This window comes from Physeter macrocephalus, chromosome 10 (genome assembly GCF_002837175.3).
Source record: "Physeter macrocephalus isolate SW-GA chromosome 10, ASM283717v5, whole genome shotgun sequence".
Classification (NCBI taxonomy): Eukaryota; Metazoa; Chordata; class Mammalia; order Artiodactyla; family Physeteridae; genus Physeter; species Physeter macrocephalus.
In genome coordinates, this window is record NC_041223.1 from 30,844,523 (window position 1) to 30,850,522 (window position 6,000).

Genomic DNA, 6,000 nt, shown 5'->3' on the forward strand with positions numbered 1-6,000 from the left:
GCCCGCGCACCGCAACGAAAGAGTAGTCCCCGCTTGCCGCAACTAGAGAAAGCCCATGCGCAGCAACAAAGACCCAACGCAGCCGAAGATAATAAATAAATTTTTAAAAAATACTGCAGCGTTTATAAAGATGAGAATGTTTATTTCTGCTGCTCTCGTGTTTGTGGTGGGATTAAGAGTTGAGCCAAAGATGAGAATACCTGAAGGCCTCAGGGGATGTACAAAGTGGGAAGGTAAGAGAAAGGCTTTAGGCTGTGGCAGCGTTTGAAACTGTCTAAAAAAAAGAAAGAAACAGAAAAAAGAGAAAGAAAGGATTTCAAACAGGAAGGGTAGAAGGAAAGAAATTATTCTAAGTGAAGGAAAGAGTAAGGCCAAAGGCATGGATGCCTCCTTGTCTTTTTTACCTTAACACGTTTGTATTTTTGAAAGGAAATGTGATAGTGTTTCAGCAAATTTTTCATCTAAAGTTTATAAAAGTTAATATGCTAAGCATATTAGATTTCTAACCCCCCCCCCCCAAAAATCTTAGGGATGAGGCACGGAATTTGGTAAAGACATGGGAAAATAATCATTGCCAAACAATGTATTTATATAGGGGAAAAATGATTAAATACCTTTTAGACTCAGGTATCATGGGCCTTAATATTTCACCTTAATAAATGCTTTTTCTATCAGTTTGAAACCTCCCTTCTTAGAACTGGAGCTGCATTTTTGTTTTGATGTCCTAGTTATATAACTGGTTCTAATCTCAGGGATAAAGTTAAAGGGCACACTAGTGATTCAAGGATTCTCTAATATAGATTCTCCTACTTCACTATTTTAAGGTCATGCCCTCTCAATTTTACATATTGCCAAAGGTGAAAGACAAAATAGAACGTAATATGTAGAGTCACTCTCATACCAGCAGATCATTATACTTACATAATATACACAAATGTGTGTCCGAAATACATATGAAAAATAAATTCTAAAGTTTATTTTAGAAACAATAATGATAATAATAAGTAATTTTGTTTAGTACTTTTCTACATGCCAGTTTATGTGCTAAATTATTATCGTATATTTTCTCCCTTAATCATTGAAATTCCATGTGGTAGTGGTGGTTTAGCCCCCTTTAACAGGGAAAGAAACTCAGACTTCAGAGAGTTGCCCAAGATCACACAGCTAGTAAATGTGGAAACTGATATTTGAGCCCAATTGACTTCAAAGCTCATGCTTCTAACCCTTCAGCCATTTGGATGATTGCCCAAATGTGGGAGGGAGATCGTAGATTTCAAAGATAACTCTTTGCACCTCACATTTGACAACGGTATGACTGGTTCTACCTTATTGTGCTAAAAAGTCACGTAATTGGAGAAAGGGAACATTGGAGTGTTAGAGAAAGAGAGAGCAGTAGAAATTTGGGTTTCCGAATCATCTACATGTAGATGTATTAGTTAGCTAGGGCTGCCCTAACAAAGTATCACAAACTGATAGCATAAACAACAAAGTTATACTCTCACAGTTTTGAAGGCAGGAAGTTTGAAATTAAGGTATCTGCAGAGTTGGTTACTTATAAGGCCGTGAGGGGGAATCTGTTCCATGCCTTCCTCTTTATTTTCTGAGGTTTGCCAGCAAACTTGGTGTTCCTTGGCTTGTGGCAGTATAACTCCAATCTTCACATGATGTTCTCCCTGTGTACATATCTGTCTCTGTGTCCAAATTTTTTCCTTTTTATAAGGATACCATTATACTAGATTAGGGGCTCACCCTATGCCAGTATGACCTCATCTTAATTAATTACATCTAGAACAATTCTGTTTCCAAATAAGGTCTTGATGTGGGGTGCTGAGGTTGGAACTTTCAGCTTTGTATTTTGGGGGGACACAATTCAACCCACGACAGATGTGAAAAAAGAAGGGGATGTAGAACAGATTAAATGATAGGAAAGATCTTTGAGTTGAACTTCAAAAAGCTTACTTGAAAGACCAGAGCTGGCACTATGGAAAACAGTATGGAGGTTCCTTAAAAAACTAAAAATAGAATTACCATATGACCCAGCAATCCCACTATTGGGCATATACCCTGAGAAAACCATAATTCAAAAAGACACATGCACCCCAATGTTCACTGCAGCACTATTCACAATAGCCAGGACATGGAAGCAACCTAAATGTCCATGAACAGAGGAATGGATAAAGAAGATGTGGTACATATATACAATGGAATATTACTCAGCCATAAAAAGGAATGAGATTGGGTCATTTGTAGAGGTGTGGATGGACTTAGTGTCAAACAGAGTGAAGTAAGAAAGAGAAAAACAAATGCCGTATATTAATGCATATATGTGGAATCTAGAAAAATGTTATAGATGAACTTATTTGTAAAGCAGAAATAGAGACGTAGACGTAGAGGACAAATGTATGGATACCAAGGGGGAGAGGAGGGTGGGAGGAATTGGGAGATTGGGATTGACATATATACACTATTGATACTCTGTATAAAACAGATTACTAATGAGAACATACTGTATAACACAGGGAACTCTACTTAATGCACTGTGGTGACCTAAATAGGAAGGAAATCCAAAAAAGAGGGGATAGATGTATATGTACAGCTGATTCACTTTGCTGTACAGTAGAAACTAACACAACGTTGTAAAGCAACTAGACTCCAATAAAAACTAACTTAAAAAAAAAGAAAGACCAGCAAGGGGAACAGAAGCTAAACCAGTACACATGAAAGACAAATATCATGGAGTGGTGGGGTCCAGCTGAGCTGAGTTCCAATTCCAGCTCTCTCTGGGGCCTTTGGCATATGACTTGTTGTTCCGAGTCAGTAAAGCGGTGATAATACTAGAATATCGTGAGGGGTAAAAAGAGATAGTTGTTGAAAGTGTTTGCCACTGTGCCTGTTAAGTAGTTACTTACCTTATAAAGAACTTCACATGAGAATATATGGAAAGGTTCTTACTATTACCTTCCTCCTGTCCTAAAGCATCTAGCATTTAGTACAGTGACTTACATATTGGAGTCATTAAACCAACATGTACTGAATGAATTCATGGAATGAAATAAGATTAAGCATCTGGGTAGTAGGCACACCAACAATAAAGCCATGTTGGCAACTGTTGTCCTAAATGAATGCCTGTTGTGAGGCTTTGGGCATCCCAGGAAACCACTTTTAATTTGAAAACTTTTAAAATGTTCCTACCTTTGGGGGTAGAAATAAATATAATGGATGGAAATGGAAGTTAAGAAACATGAGAAAACTCAAAAATATTATCCTGCTGCAGCTCCAGAACATATAGGTCTAGGCTTGGCTTATGTAGCATATGGTTTTAAACATAGTGAAGAAAAATAGTTGTAGCTGAAAAAAGGTTTGGACCAAAGAAAATAGAATCCTGTTATATCAAGGGATGAATCAAAGGAGAAGGAGAAAGTTGGTGAGAGGGAAGAGGATAAAAAATAAATAAAGTAGACAAATAAGAGTGGAATAGATTAATAAAGGCTGTAAGTAGTAGTTTGGAAAATTAATATTTAAAGCCTTCCATTGAAAGCCCAGTTTATTAAAGGAAAAAAAAAGGCTTTGCGGGACAGTGGGGCTAATTCATTGTATTGCCAAGTATGAAGCCTATATATTTTGAGGTTTTTGTGTAATTCTCACCTAAGTGTTCTTAAGTATTACTAAGATTGTTTCCTCAGCGCTTGTTTTTCTTGATACCAGATGCTACGCAGAGCTCTCTGGGCTCCATGGCTGCTCACTACAGGGCTGATTCAGGATGTGTAGGAACGAAATGTACCGAGGAAGATAATTAGAGGCAATACTTAAAGTTTATGAATAAAATAATTATAAACCAACAACACAGGCAATTTATAAATGAAGTAAATAGTGGCTAATAGAACAAACCCTAAATTAACATTAAATTTATTCACTTGGGGTACAAGGAGGACCTGGGTGTGCAGGATTCCAAATCCCAATGCTACTTCCTGTAGACCAGCTCTGCTGTTATCTGTGTAACTTTTTTTTGAAAAATGGGTCCTTATGCTGTAACATGTGTTTGACAATTGCAGTTCTTATTGGAGAATCATTGAAATGAAGCCAGGACCACTGCTGTGCTTAAAACTAGAGCTATATTAAAGAAAAAAAAAAAAAAGTCCTAGTTCCATAATCACTTATCTACCGTTTTCTGACTCTGTAGTTCTGGTCAAAACACTTCTAGTCTCTGCCTCTCAAGTGCTTCATCTGTAAAATGAAGTAGAGAATTGAATTGAATGAGATGCTTTTAAACACTCTTTTGGTTTGGATATTCTGTGTCATCACTTTGAAACAATAATTTTTTTAAAAATTAATTATGTATTTATTTTTGGCTGTGTTGGGTCTTCGTTTCTGTGCGAGGGCTTTCTCTAGTTGCGGCGAGCGGGGGCCACTCTTCATCGCGGTGCGCGGGCCTCTCACTGTCGCGGTCTCTCTTGTCGCGGAGCACAGGCTCCAGACGCGCAGGCTCAGTAGTTGTGGCTCACGGGCCTAGTTGCTCCGCGGCATGTGGGATCTTCCCAGACCAAGGCTCGGACCCGTGTCCCCTGCATTAGCAGGCAGATTCTCAACCACTGCACCACCAGGGAAGCCCCTGAATTCCCATTTTTATGGCTTTTAGTATGAGAGGAGCCCCCAGTACCACATGGAACAACTAAGAGTCAGAGGTCCTCAGTTTTACTGCCCTGAAAACCAGAGGACAGAGTTTAGAGCAACCGCAGCTGCTGAAAATGGAGGGCAGGGGGGAAATCCCAGAAAGGAGAGAGCCAGAGAGGGGCAGACCGATATTCTGTGTATAGACCCAGCTAAATCTCTGACTGGCCCCGAGCTAATGCATGGGGTAGACTCAAAGCAACACAATTAAAGCTAAAGAAAATACACAGAGATTTCAGCTGCTTCCCATCACTGGAGAAACAGATTATAAAGTTTGAGTCAAGGTTGATTAACTCTGCTAAAATTTAAAAAGAAAAAAAAAATCAATATTCTTTGAAAGAATACAAGAGAATCCAGAGTCTCTGCAATGTAAAATTCATGATACATTATTTTTCTTATTAATTAAAAAAATACATGTAAATTTAAAGCAAAAATTACAACATTTTATTATGGACTTATTTCTAGATAGAATGCTTATGAAAACTAGAACATAAATGATTAGAAGCTGGCGCTGCATAAGTGGACCTATATGGGGGTAAGGTTCTTATGTTTTGCATGAAGTGCTACAATATTAACTCAAAATAGATCAGAAACGTAAGGAATGTGTTTTGTAAACCCTAAGCAACCACTAAAATATAATTCAAAGAGACATACCTAAAAACACAACAGATAAATTAAAATGTAATTCCAAAACTTGTTTTCAATTAAATAAAAACATAAGAAAGAAGAAATTAATTAAAAAAACAGATGGGAAGATATAAAACAATAAAACAGTAGATTTAAATCCAACCATGTCAAAACTCACCTTAAATGTAAATAGACTATCTGCTCAAATTAAAAGACAGAGATCTTTAGAATGGATTTTTAAAACATCAACTATATTCTGTCTATAAGAGATGCATATTTATTTATTTGGCTGCAAGTCTTGTGAGATCTTAGTTCCCCGAATAGGGATTGAAGATTGAACCCATGCCCTTGCAGTGAAAGCAGATGGCCAGGACTTTCCCTTTTTCTTTTTTTTTTTTGGAGGAGTTGCAATTTTTTAAAATTTAATTTTATTTATTTTTTTATATAGCAGGTTCTTATTATTTATTTTATATATGTTAATGTATATATGTCAATCCCAGTCTCCCAGTTCATCCCACCACTTTCCTCCCTTGGTGTCCATACGTTTGTTCTCTACATCTATGTATCTATTTCTGCCCTGCAAACCAGTTCATCTGTACCATTTTTCTAGGTTCCACATATATGTGTTAATATATGATATTTGTTTTTCTCTTTCTGACTTACTTCATTCTGTATGACAGTCTCTAGATCCATCCACGTCTCTAC